The 14,882-nt window shown below is 37.8% G+C and overlaps 1 long non-coding RNA gene across 1 annotated transcript; it reads left to right on the top strand.

The window, feature by feature from the left end:
- The first annotated feature begins 1 nt into the window (after window position 1).
- On the top strand, window positions 2-5,243 carry LOC135579016 (uncharacterized). Its single transcript, XR_010471253.1, has 3 exons — window positions 2-265; window positions 1,883-1,939; window positions 2,246-5,243. It is a non-coding gene; the product is annotated as an uncharacterized LOC135579016 (long non-coding RNA).
- The last annotated feature ends 9,639 nt before the right edge of the window (window positions 5,244-14,882 follow it).

The following is a 14,882-nucleotide window of genomic DNA, read 5'->3' as shown; positions in this document are numbered from 1 at the left end:
GCCGCGGCCGTCGCCCACAAGCGCCCCCTGTCGGGCGGGAGGCGTCCCTGTGCTGCCGGGGCTCGCCGCACCCGTGGGAATTATGAAAACAAAACAAGAAGAGAAAAGAGGAAAAGGGTGTTTCCCCACGTGCCCCCCCCACGCCCCCCCGGGCTCACAGGGATGCGGGTGTCCCCAGCTCAGGTCTGGGCAGCGGCATTCAACCCCCAGCCTTCACCCGTGGTGCTGTGCTGCGCTGCCAGCGCGAGGGAACTTTTCTGCCAGGGTGAGGGCTAAAACCCAGTCTAAAGCGTAAGCTGAGCTTATTCCTGGAAATATGAGCAATACTAGAAGCTGACGTTACTGAAAACTGAAATGAAATTCAGACTAGAAGCGGGGTAGGAGGTACTGTTGTCATTTAGTGGTGCTGCTTATTACACGGTGGTGGCGTGAGCTGAATTTATTTAGCTGTATTTATCAGAGTGCAGCCACACAGTTTTAAAGGCCTTTTTCTGCAGTTAGATGAGGTTGAAGCATAGGAGGTTCCACCTAAACATGAGGAGAAACTTCTTTATTTTGAGGGTGCCAGAGCACTGGAACAGGCTGCCCAGAGAGGTTGTGGAGTCTCCTCTGGAGACATTCAAAACACCGCCTGGACACATTCCTGTGTGATCTGCTCTGGGTGAACCTGCTTTAGCAGGTGTGTTGGACTAGATCATCTCCAAATGTCGCTTCCAACCTCAACCACCCTGTGAGACTGACTTGTCAGTGGTAAGGCCCGTGGGTCAATGCTGTGGAGGCTGTGTCCTGGTCCTGATATATTTCTTGCTGGTAAAATCCTCTGTGTGGACACAGGTCCTGCACGGTGACTGTTTTCACTGACACTGTTTTCTCTGCCTACCAAAAGTTACAGGAAAATGTCTATGGTGCAGTTTGTGTAGTGCTGGGTGCAGTTTAAATAGTATGGACAAATACTTTTCAAGATGCTGGCATAGTAAATTATAACAGCGTGTTTACAGTGGGATAAGTATGTGGCTTCAGTTTTACTGGTCATTTTCTTTGTGATGAGAAACAAGGGGCAGAATTCATTTAGCTTGGGCATCTGAAGCCAGCTGTTGAGGTCTAGTCTTAGAGCCCTTCATAGGCAGTGAGACACGCTCCGCAAATTGTTGTTCAGCTCTTCCTAAAACAAATGTCTAAGACAAGTTAACTGGTTACACACTCAGTGTGTCTGTTTTTCTCCATTGCCAAAGAACACAGCAAGGAAGATTCCTTAGCCTTGATTTATACATCGTTATTTAGGTGGAATCGATAGTGTATTGGAAGGGGAGGAAAAAAATGTGGTAGCAATTGTGGGGGCTGATTTTATGAAGATTATATGGAAACAGGCTATCATAGGGAACATCAGGAAAAAGAACTGGGAGCTTAGAACTGTATTCCTCCTACCTAACTTGAATGTATCTCAAGTGCTTCCAATATGAACATAGTCTGCAGGCTATGGTTAATTCCACCTAAATCTGAAACTCTCTTAGATCTGGCCAAATTGGGCATTGTTGTTAAGATCCAAAAGTGAAATGTAATGGATTTAACTTTCACTTCTGTGTCTATGACTTGAATTCAAGCTGCACTTGCAATATCTATGGAAGTAGTCATCTGTAAATAGAGCTGGGTTGTTTGTTTTGTTTTGTTTTGTGTGTGGGTGTTTGTTTAATTTTTTCTTTGTGTTTTTTTTTTTTTTGGTATGTGTGTGGTTTTTGTCTTTTTGGTTTCTTTGTTTTTGTTTGTTTTTTTTGTTTGTTTTTGTTTTAAAGTTTAGAGTTGTGTTTTACTAGTGTGCAAAGAAGGGGCAGATGTATCATATAAAGACACTACAGATAAGTATATGACTATTTCTGAATTGCAGATTCTGTTTTGAGTCCATCATCAAAGAGACTTTATAAGGACCTATTTCTTTTGAGAGGTAGGTACACATGCAGATGTATGTGTTACTATTTTCTACCTAATTCAAGTAATAATTCAGATTTTTTTCTGTAGAAATCAGTGTTTTCTTTAGACAACTTATAATTAAATCTGTTAAAAATATAGTAACTGATTCATTTTACTATAAATGCGCAAACCTCTCGCAGTAACCTCTCGCAAACCTCTTATGCAATAAGTATGTTGCTTACAAATTAAGTTGATACAATTTATATTACTACAATACGCCAAAGTTTACTGATTCCAGAGCCATGAAGGTAACAAAAATGTTCTTCTTTTGTTGTTGCAGGTATATAGACTAAGTGCGAAGATTTTCTAATGACAGCAAAGGTTTAAATAAACATTTATATAACAATTATAATATGGATTGATGGCCTCATTTCGTTAATACTAAATAAAGCAAATAATTTCTTATGAAGGCCATGTACAACACTGCATTGATTCACTCTGGGAGTATCAATTACCCTGTCTTAATTGGGGACAATAAAAGAAAATTGTGAGGTTATTAATCCTGTCAAAATGAATCAATGCTGTCTGTATGACATAAAGTACATCATAAAAGTCCATATTTTAATATTCATGTATCTTCAAACATACTATTCTGAACTCTCCTTGGGAAACCTGGAATTTCTACCATGCACCACTGAAGGTTAAAGGAATGGGTTTTCTGTTCTGTGGTTGCTCCTAGTTGCTGATGCATTAACCACCAAAAGAGCAAAACTTGAACAAATGGACTGAATTACTGCCAGGTATTACAGAAAGTTAGATCTAATGGTTCCCCATTCCTGTCAGCTGAAGATACCATCTTCCAGCTAAAAGACCAGTAAAGGTTCATACTATCATTGCAGTATTTAGAGCAGGAGACAATCATGACATTCAAGTACACAAACTTCTGTTATTCTTTGTGTAGAAACACCTAGTTCTGCTTCAGAATCAAAAGACTCCAGGCACATGTATTTCCATTGTCTGTAGCATTGGCTTCTAAGGTTGAATAGGAGTGTCCTTTAATTTTTTTGAGAACTCACTCTAGAAGCCTTCCTGGAAGAACACAAGAGCTCTGAAAAATCTGTGGTTTTCTATTTTCCATTGTGATTTCTGTGTACACACATACTTTGGTTGCATATTTTTTGGTATCTGTCTGTTGTTTTATAGCAATTATCCTGAAAAAGAGTTTAATTAATTTAAAGAAAAAAATGAACGCAGACATTAATACAGTGCCTCCGTGAAGTAATTACTGATCCAGCAAAAATGCCCCCGGTACATCTTCCTTTACTGCAAAGCAGATTCTTCAAACTTTGATGATCCCATCTGAAATTGTTAGTATTTATTTAGGAAAGAAGAGAATGTAAAGGTGTAGTCAGGTCTCCCATGTTAAACAAGGGGAATAAACCATAAAGATGTGGTTATTTGGTAGACTGGACTGTGATAAGACCATATGTTTTCGATATGGGGCATTTTGTTAAGATACCTGTGAAGACAGGAGAGAACAGTGTAACCACTGTAATGATGAAAAAGTAGAAATAATGCAAGTGGAAATGAGTAAATAATTGTCTACCAGAATGTCTAAAAATAGGTTACAAACTGGATGAAATGGAGTATAAATTAGAATTTTATTAAATGATTCTTTCATTCCACAAATGTCACCACATTATCTTTGTCACTTGCTGGTCATCTTTTCCTGCCAAACAGCTGAGTTTGTGAACTTAAAAGGTTTTGCTGTCAGATTTTGCTCATTCATGTACTTAGATTTTAGAAACTGAAAAGATCACATGTCGTTTGTGTTTCATTGTGCTGGTATACAACATTTAAGTAACAATTTTGATATGGTGATTCAGAGGGATTACTCTGATGAGGGAACAGGGGCCTCACAAGCTGTTCCTTTATCAGTGCAAGCTGGCAAGATAAAGCACAAACTTTTTAGAAATAACTGGATATTAGACATATATTAGAAGGGCAGAGTTTTCACCTCTTGGCTGCGTGTGCCATGGGGATTTTTGTCTTTTTTCTTTTTCACAGTCCTCTAATGCACAGTTATAAATAACATAGTGTTTTGCTTTTCACCGTCCTCTTTTCTCATTTCCTGTCCTGTTGCACAGTGGCTGTTTGCTAATGGGAAGGCACTTAGTTCAACCTCAGGCAGCCTTTTCTACATAATTGGTTTAGTTATGAAACACCATACTTTCAGTTAATTAGTGTAACTGTAGATAGGAGAAATTTGGTATTCATTTGGTTCTTCTTTTGCAGTGAATGTTCATATCAATAACGAAGCTGTCCCTGAGTAAAATATTTATAGACGTACAGAGCATGAAACAGCACATATATGTGGAAAGCCCCACAAGTAAAACTGGATGCTAAATGCATGAGCAGCTGCCTTGTTCATATAATTAGTGCATGTGGTTCAGACATGTTCAGAAAATTGTATTCATATAGATACAGAGGTATTTTAAGTAGCTGTTTTCTTTTTGTTATGGTATGTGTAGAGCTAATGAAATTTTATCAGCCTCAAAATATTAAGTGGAGTTCCTTGTTTGACAAGGTTGTTTTCTCAATTTTGATTAGAAGACTAAATGTACAGATGTGTTTAAAGGAGCAGCTTCCCACATTTGATCTTTTTTTGAGGAATGTTTAAACGTAATATACAGAATTTAGAGTAACTGTTTGTTTCACTTTGTCTTCAAACGTAACACAGAATATTTAGGGGAAGAGAAACATATTTCTGCAGGTTTTCAGCCATATGTCCACTTAAAAATCAAACGTACTGCTATGTTTGTAGAACATATTGAAAAGAACAAAAGCCACTGTAAGTACCCATATTTTGTTATTCAACTGAATATCTTGATTAATGCTAACTAGAAGACCAATTTGTCTGTATAGCGTAGCATGTCATAATGAGCTACTGCACTGCAAACATCAAGTGTGTCTTACTCTGATATACTGAGCTGTCATGGAACAGAGCATTGAAGTAGTATATAAAATCTTTATTCATAGTAAGCCAGAGGCACTTGTAAAATATTGCAAGCAATATAAAATATATGCTGTTGCATAAATAAACAAGCATTTATACTATCAAAGGCAACAGAGAAACTTTTAAGGGGTCTGTCTACAGAAATTCTCAAAATCCAAAGATAGAAGGGAAGTACAGATTTGATTTTAATATAATTTCAAAATTCAGTATTAACAAACATGCAAATGAAAATGAAACATGATATTTTAATTCCCGGAATAATTTTTTCACTGTGGCATATTTTCAAATACTTCCTCTGTATTAAGCTTATGTTGCAGCTGAGATGTCATCAGTCCCATCCTAAGGCAGTGAACAGGGGTTTTGCATATTTGTGGCAGGCACTGAAGCATCATCAGAGATGCCACCTCAGGGCACAGTGTGGGTTCAAGGACTAGAGGTGCAGGAAGTCCATTGCTGTAAGATAAAAGAGCACTTCATACAAGTAGAGCATTCTGAATTTCTTGTTGGGGGGAGAATTTTAATGGGAAGGGAAGAACCAGGTTTCAAGCCTGCCTGCCTGCCTCTCTGTCACCTCCTGACCTCTGAAATTGCCTCTTTGAACCATGTAGTTTCCATCACTTTACAAAGGAGCAGGATATTGACTGCAGCTTCTGTCCTCCCTGGGCAGCTTTCAACCCTGAATGAGAATGGGGACTTCAGATCAGTGGTTTGCCTTCTCATCACTTCATAGGTGACCATGGTATGCTTCTAATTTCAAAGTACAAATAGTAACTGGGTTGTTCTCTCATGCTCTCTTCCCTCTGGAAAGCTGTTTTGGAGTCAGTCTATCTAGATGATTAGAAATCATCTAATTTCCACACTGAATTAATTAATAAGCATTTGTGTTCGTGTCACCATAGCACTTTAGTTGAATTAGTCAATCACAGATTCAGTGTGGGCTAAAGATGTGTAATATTTGTGAAAAGGATGATGCAAGGATGCTTGGGATAAGATATTCCTGCTAGAGATGGGAACACTGGTTATCAGAATCATGTACAGTTCTAAGTGTCCAAGTTACAAAGAAAAAAAAACAGCTTATAAGATCTGTAAGTATAATACAGTTTATGAGGACAGGAGCAATGGAGGGTCTATTTTACAAGAAGGATCTGTCTTGTTGAATTTAAAAAGGCTGAAATATGGTTGGGCCCTTAAGCAGAAGGTAAACAACCGATATATAGAGAAGAGCTATAATTAAGATAGAGACAAAATTGGCGCAATGAGGTTCTGGAACTACCTCAAGATGTGAGTTATGAGGCAAACAACTGAACTGGTTTTCAACTGGAATTTTCTAAGGGAGAATTATGAGACTTGGTTATCTAAAATACCCAGGTCTGGATCAGTGTTGGAGATCCTTCTTACATCTGTTCTTATATGTGGTTATCTGGTTTTGTAGGAAAAATGAAATCACAAATGATTCAGAGCTCAGTTGATTCAGAGAGCTGGTAATTTTGTGAGTGAAGGAAATTGAAGGTGATCAACACATTTCCAGATCTGACCTAATATGATTATTTGAAAGGTATGTGACTCTGAACTCCCTAGTAAATCAGTCTAATGACATTAATAAGTTACATAGATTCATGCTATATTTAAATCATGTTCTATGAGTGGAGACACAGTCAAAAAGCCTTATAAAATATCTGAAGATGAATGTGCTCCTACTCTCTCCAACTGAAATAAAGCAAAGTAAGAGTTGGAGCAACTGTATCTTATGTTGCAGTTGGGACAGGCCAAGAGCTTGCAGTGGTCAATCATTAGATCTCAGCTAACATGTGGTAACTTGCCAAGTTGCTGTAGCCCAAATGCTCTCGATTGTGTTCTTTCATACGATTTGTAAATCCATTTCACAACTGGTCTTAGCAAAATTTCATTTACATTTTCAAGTTAATTAAACAGTCCTACTCTTTGGCTTATCTTTTATGAGCTGAACAATAAAATTATTTGAAAAAAGTTAATTTTAACATCTTTCTAGCAAACTGTTTAAACAGACTCAAAGAAGTAAAAATGTTTGTGGAGAAAGCGTTCAAATGGTTAATGTGAATGTCACATATTTTTTTTGTTTCGAATCAGTACTGCACCAAGCCTCTGAAATTATAGGCATGCTCAAGCAGAACAACTGTGTTCTATTTTAGTTCAACATATTAATCCATTCCATTCTGTATCATTTTGTTAGAGGAAGCCTTCATGTTGCACACACTGCAAATAGCACAGATGTGCTAGGATAAAAAAACTCCAGTATCTTTAAGATGGATCTTTATGAAATGGCAATGCATGCTGAGAAGAAAATTCATCCTTCTATTAGAAATAAACACAGCAAAAAAGGGAAATAAAAATAAGTCCAAACCTTCTTCTGTTAAATTTGCAGCTGCAATTATTAAATATAAGAATAAAAAATTCTTCCTAAGTACTCAAATGATAATCACTGAAGCTAAAGAGTCAGATATTTAGATAGGAAAAATATCGCTTAGATTTCGGTCTTCTGCACAATATGTTTATTATTATTACTATTATTTTTTAGGACTGATGTAAACTTTAAAGCTTGGAAAATTAATTTGTAGAGATTTTCTGCTTCTGTTTTCTCCATATGTCACATCCTCGCAGTATTCTGGATATTACATTATTAACTCTTCCCTTACTTCTTTTATTATAGTGTCAGTCTAATGAAAGAGCACAGAGGAAACTGCTGCTGGAGGGTGATAGGAGGATTAAAAGCCAAAAACAAAGGGAAAAAAAAATCTTATAATTCATGAGTTCATTTTACTTATTCCTTTATTCTGGAGTGGGAAATCATGTCAAGAGTAGTGAGTTTTCTGGTACAAACTAAATAAAATCTACAATTAAAAAAACAACTGTTTAACTCTGTGTCTTTGTTTCTAAATGTGTGTTGTTTGTTGTGGTTTGGTTTTTTTTAAATTTACTTTAAAATAAGGAAAAAGCTTTTAGATCAGTTTAAGAACTAAGAACTTCTCAAAGAAATCATGTTTTCTCACAGAACCTAATGGTTAGACTGTCAGTACACAGAGAGAACTTGACATTGTAAAGCTGTGTCGTGGTCTCACTGTGCTTCCTCTATGTGCCAGCCAGTCGCCATCTGCTATCTCCTGTCTTATTAATAGATTGTAAGTTCCTAGAGCAGAGGTTTGTCCTTTTGTTGACTATATCTATATATATCTCATAATAAAGTGGAGGCTCAGTCTGAGAAAAGAGTACCTAATAGCTGTGATGGTGCAAAGCAGCAAAGTGGTGTTACTCAGGTTTCAGAAATGGAGGAATGCAAATGCACTCTTGTCTATGGAGGAGTCAACAGCTACATTTATGTGCAATTGAAGCTCCATGCATAACGTTGGCTTCCACAACACAAGTACAAATTTCTCTCTTCTTACTAGTGACAACACAACATTCTTGCATAATGCCCTCAACTGAAAGGCCCCAAGCATTTGATGCTTTTTCTTTTCTCTCTTCTAACAGCATTTGAGGTAGTTAATTTTAAGTATTAGAAAAGGAGCCTTACATAGGATTCAGTTTGAGATTAACATACCTAAATTTGTCATGTGTAGGTACCTGTAGGTATACTAGATGGCCAAGCTACTTCTATAGTCAATGGAGAGCTAGGGCTTGATTCAGCTACCTAAATAAGGGGAAGAAGAGCCATTAGAGATGCTATAAAGTATCCAGACTATATGCATGAATCTGGTAAGTATGATAGAAAGCCTAAGGGAGGCCTAAACATTTCTGGAAGTCACATGGAAGACCTTTAGACATCTCAAATGGTGCTAGGTTCTTATGCTTGTGCAACTATAATGAGCAGCTAGTCAATACAGCTGGTGGAACCCAGAGCAAGCTTCACGTGACCAGCCATGAGGGGTGTCTGCATGGGTATTTAGGGATATTTGAGATCCCAAAGAGCTACCTGACTGGCCTCCAGCCACCACTCCAGAAGGAAAGTGGTCTTCCTCAAGTCCTGTATCATGTTTGGCAGCCCTGAGTCTTAAATACCTTACAACATCTGAAATAACACTAGGTGTCTACAGATGGGCGCCTAAACCAAGCTGTCAATATCTACTCAGTGAGATGTTTGCTAGGCTCCTTTGATTATGCTGATTAGATATTTACTGGTTGCAATGAGAGCTTAAGGAAACAGCAGGCTTGTAGGCACCGACCTTTTGGAAGGATTCGGTTGCATCTATGTAGATCCCTAGTGTCATTTAGGCTCTGTGGGATATTTCTTCTGCTCTCTCACTGCCACTGTAAAAGCATGTGTCTTCACGAAGCATTGTGTCATATTTACCAGGGCTATGCAGATGTTTAGAGTAGCTGAAAGCATTGTATATGCACTAGATGTCTGCACTTGGGCAACTGAATTACTCTCCAGCTTTTTTGACCTCAAGCTGAATCCCAGCTGTTATCTCACCTTTATATGCAGGGACAAGAAGAACAATGTTTCCTAAGATGGACCCAAAATATTGCAATCAGAAGTAAATTTCCAGTTCCTGTCAGTGTGCAGTGAAAAAAATGCTGGGAGGGATGGTCCATCTTTTGACAGAAAGGATAACACCTGTTACTGTAACAAGTTAACAACTTCAATCTGAGGTGTTCATGAGCCACCTCCCTATTTCTGTAACACCTCTGTGCTCTTTTGTTCTGCTGCATGCTACTTCCCTCTCCTATGACACAGGTATAAGTACTTTTGACATTTGCTGTGTAAGAAAACTGAGAAATTACCTTGTGTTACCTTGTATATGCAGAATTCCAAGCATTTTGATACTAAAATGAATCATGCACTTTGAATAACAAAACCACAAATATATTGGGTGCTTTCAATTTAGAGTTTGTGTTTTGTTTAGTTTCTCCAACTACTGAAGCCTTGTCAACGATTCTTCTCCTTGGAAATATATGTTTGCTGATTTTGTAGTGTCTGAAACAGGATATCTGAAAACTCCAGTAGCAGAATTCTGCAAACTTGTGCTTTTTTACTGAAGGCTCATATGTATTATATAGCATTACTTAATGTCTTCAGATATTAGTAGCTACTGGCTGTATAATAACTGTGCTGGATTCTGAAAGATTTGCACCCAGAACCTGCCTGTCATTATGGAACCTGCTTTTCTCAGTATTTCTGGATTTATATTCCCAGTGAAAACGCCTATGTAGATGTCTGATATAGCAGAGTTCAGATAATAGACATTTTATGCAACCTTTATCCTACCTGACTTATAATATTGGAAGTTGTGTGAGTTTAAACTCTTGAGTTTTGTAGTCAGTGAAATGAATCAAGTGTCTGCAGGGAGAGATTAATCTTGTCTAAAACACCAGATTTAGGATGAGATGAATTACCCTCAGGAGGTGTCTTATTCATTCCCCTGATACATATAGGGCTTAAGGTTACTCGTTTTGAAGTAGTGAACTAACTTTCCTGTGACTGAAGTTGATGATATTAATCTTCCCGTTTGTAATAGGAATGTGCACCAGCTGAGAATGTGCTAACAAGCTCTTGGGCTTTTCATCAAAACTGCACTGACACTGAACACTCAGGTTTCTCTTACAGATGGTAGATGTTTCTATTGGTCTTTTGGTATTGTCTCCAAAGCAGTATCACAGGAAATTATTCATGTTGCCCATTACTCAGCCATGAGAATCCATAACAGAGCTGCTTAGAACAGCTTAAATGCATTCTGGAAAAAAATATATATATATATCACATTTGACTATTTGATACTCACTGAGACTGTCACACCAGGTAAAATTGAGAAGTGTCCATTTAATTTATAACTTAGTTCCTTTGAAATACCATATTATTATACTGGGGTTTGCTATGAGGTCAGCATGGGCAGGAGCATGTGGTGGTGGTAATGGTGTCCATGAGCTAGGTGAGCTGTAGCCAGCAGGCACATGGGCAGCACATTTAATTTTAGAAGAAAGGACTTGCTGAGGGGAGGCCTTGCACAAGAGTTAGAGATGCCTGTGCCTGACTGTGGTTTGCTTTTTAACTGGAATTTCAGGAGTGCAATGACCTGCTGGGGTGCTGCAGACAGGAGCCACAAACAGAGCCTGGGCAGTTAACTTCCTTGGTAAACAGGCGAGCAATAGTTGTCCATGATGTTCAGCAAAAACTGAGCTTAGCCCCAAAATTATGAGTTTTAACTGTCTATCTATATTATTCTCTTTTTTTTTCATTAAAATAATGGGTTTTTTGAGTTCTTTATTTGCCTTCTTGATTTACAGTCCTTTTTAGTTCAATCCTTGTGTTTTCTCAGAGGCTATGGAGGTTGGAGCTATTAAGATATTCTTCTAAGAATAAAAATTTAAACTCACACAGTTGAGGTCTATGTAAGATGCCAGAGTTCATGGAATTCATCATTCTGGACTCTAAAACCAGAAGCAACAGAGGAACTCCCAGACTGCTTTTTAAAGACAGCTTCTTCCATCTCAGTGGCAGGTGTCTTCACAAAATCACAGAATAGTTGAGGTTGGAAGAGACCTCTTGAGATCATCTACAATAGTTTGACCACTCTCAGAGTAAAAAGATTTTTCTTTTGTTTAAATAGAATACCTTGTATTCTGTAATAGTCTATCCTGTCAGTGGGTACCACTGAGAAGAGCCTGGTTCCCTCTTCTTCATTCCCACCTTTCAGGTATTTATGTACACTGATTAGATCCTCTCTGAGCCTTCTCCAGGCTGAAAAGGCCCAGCTCTTTCAGCCTCTCTTCATATGTCAGATGTTCCAGTCCCTTCATCATCTTCATGGCCTTTCACTTCCAGTAGCTCCGTATCTTTTGTACTGGGCAACCCAGAACGGGACACAGTATTTCAGGTGTGGCCACACCAAGGTTGAGTAGAGGTTGAGTAGGAGGGACATTTATGTCGTTGTACAGTTGTCTTACACAAGTCAAATCTGGAATAGGCCATCTTAGGTGAAGAGATGAAACAAGGTCCTCACTGTTTCTTTTCCCTATTCTATTCCTTATCCTGAGCTGCCTCACCATGTAGTAATAGGAAAAGCTTGTTGAGACAGCACAAGATTTCCTATAGTGTTGGTAGCAAATTTTCCTGTAGGAAAAGGAGCTATATATGGAGGCAAAAACTATCTTGTGGCAGAACTCTTATGAAATGGAATTAAAAAAAAATAAATAAAAGGAAAAAAAGTGAAGTGGATTTCACAGAAGCCTAATTATAGAGGCAAAATATGGTATTTCGCTTCAGGTGCCCTATAACAAACCCAGATCTGTTTACCGCTTCTTTGAAATTTCAGAAATCAGCTGTGGCTTCTTTAAAACATTTTTCCTGTCCTATTAACAAACTTTATTTAATGAATTCAGACATTTTTTAAGGCAGGCACTGTAGTTTCATATAGCACAAAAAACCTCATGGCACAAACTATGAAATACCTAATGAAGGAAAATGAGTGTGCTGATGGATTAAATATGCTTCTATAAAACCAATTATTCTACAGTGGGCTATGAGATGTGTAGGTTACATGACAAGAATGCAGCTTGCAGATAGCTGAGGTAATAATCTTTTAAAAGGCTGGAAAGCATAGTGCACAGAAATCAAAGACATGGTTTGTAACTATCCAACTGAAGGCAGTTTGGATGGTTTATAAACAAGTTCCACTATTTTTCTCCTGGATTTTTCACAGAAGAAAGCTGTAATTTAAATGCCAAGGAATTTGAGTTGTTGCAGCTCAACACTGATAGCGCAGCTTTTTATCCACAACCTTTCAGAAACTCAAACATCTGTATTGTAGAAAATAAATTCACAGTAGAGAAGACTGATTAAAAGTAGAATAAAATTGACACCATTTATAAATTTGTAAGTTACTTTTCAAATCAAGAGTTATCCACTTAAACAAGTTTGCTTTTCTGCATGAAGTAACTTCTGCAAATTTGAGCCAAATTTGAATTCTCACATTCTATGAACCTAAATTGCATTGGTTATTTATATAAAATGGAAGTTCCCTGAGGTACTGAACCTTTCCAGGTTTTTGTTTGCTGTTTTTATTTTTTGTATGTTTTCTGTAGCCAACCAGTTACCTTAGTAGAATGACTTTGGAGATAAGTAATATGACTGGCAAATCAAATGGACTAACATTGTATAAGAGGAATAGAAAGAGAAATCTGAGACATCACAGATGTTGGACAAAATCATACATTGATATGACAGAAAGATTTACAACCCCAGAGAACAGCTGAAAATTTTCTTTAATCTTTTAAAATGCAAGATCTGTCACGGGAGTTTCTTTGGATCAAAACTCAGAATTTGTAATTCCTGCAATGGTGTATTTTGTCTGTGCTTCCTAGTGGGAGTGAACTGGTCTGAATCTTACAGTCTACAGTTACCCAAGATGTATAAGAGATGCTCCACATGTAAGTGCTGTTTGTTTCCTGTTAGTTATCAGAATTAGCAAAGCTGTGAGTGTTGAACAGGCACAGCTGACCTAGAACAGAAAGCTGATCGTACTATTTTATGTATTTCAGTTCTTTAGAGTGCTTATCAGGAATATTATACTGACCACCTCAATTCTCCTTATGGCAATCCCCAAAAGTACTAACAGTGTTATAGTTCTCTCTTGAAAAAAAAATCAAAGGTGAATATGAACAAAGAATAAGCATGCTAAAATCTTGTAACCTTTGAAAGTAGCTGGCATATGAGGTAAAGAGCAATTCAAATGCTTTAATAAGGACATGTTTATAAAACAGCCCTTTTTATAGTTAGTTTAAATATGCCTACGTTAAGCACAGTCTTACAGGTGCAGACTTACTGGGGAGCTAACGGCTCTATAAACCCAGAGCAGAATTTGCCTCTGCTTTTCTAGCCAGATGGGCAGTGAAACTCTTTCCTTGAGGATAAAGTGCAGAGGGAGTATATGTCCATGAAATGTCCTCTCACATAACGTGTTAATTACCCTTCTGCAGAAAACACAGCGATGTTTTTTTTGTTGTATGCTCGCAATCCCACTGAAATTGCCTTCCACTCCCATGAAAAATGCTCTCTGCCTCACCCTATTAACTGAAAGTCAGATGGCTTTCAGCTGCATCAAATCAAGGGCAAGTTCCAAAGGCAAACTGCTGAAAAACCCCAGTTGTGCATCCAGATGAACTCACCAAAGTGGCTGTTGGTTTAGATGATTTCAACTGCTGATGAGAAATATGAGAACAGCAATGGCTTTTAACCACACAGGGAATTATAGCTCAAAACTGTTATCTAGAACAGCACTAAAAAATGATACGCTGAAATAAATATGGGCCATCTGAGTTTCTAAAGAACTTCATTATACTGTCACATGCAATATAGTGGCACTGGCATTGCTCAGTGGAAGCAGACTTGAGTTACTGGGAACACAGACCAAATACTCTCTTCTCTGATGCTGTAAGATGAAGTGAAATTAATATTCCTTCCAATATGCAATCTTATAAATACTTTGTATTTTCTTTAAACAAATACCTTCCCCCTGCCAAGTCCCCCACCACCCCCCCCCCCCAAAAGCACCTAAAACTACAGTGTACTCTGATTTAAAGCATTAAAGCTTGTCCGCATGTTTTAAGAATTTACCACTGCTCTTGACTGCTCGCATTTAGTTCTCCCAGGCAGCTTCCTTTTGGATTTTACCTGTTAATTCTATCACTGTATGAATTACATCGTATTTATACTTCCCTGTTTCTTAGTTTTAACTCTGTAGAAAAGGTTTATATATGGAGAATCCATTATAAACAGTGTGCAAGAGCATCTGTTATAAACAGTATTGTAATATAAATTAAAGTCTTCAGAAGATGCTAAATAGGAAATATGAGTTTGGGGGGATGATGGAGAGGAAGGGGAGTGGAAAAGTGGTCCCTTTCAAAACTTTCATTGGCTCCACTGCCTCTCATCTTTGCCTGATGTTGTGTCAGTGCTAAGGCAGACAGCTTAATTTTAATTGAATGGAAA

The sequence above is a fragment of the Columba livia genome, chromosome 3 (genome assembly GCF_036013475.1).
Source record: "Columba livia isolate bColLiv1 breed racing homer chromosome 3, bColLiv1.pat.W.v2, whole genome shotgun sequence".
In the NCBI taxonomy this organism is placed as follows: domain Eukaryota; kingdom Metazoa; phylum Chordata; class Aves; order Columbiformes; family Columbidae; genus Columba; species Columba livia.
The sequence above is the reverse complement of the archived record's forward strand: the minus strand, read 5'-3'. Positions and strand labels throughout refer to the sequence as shown.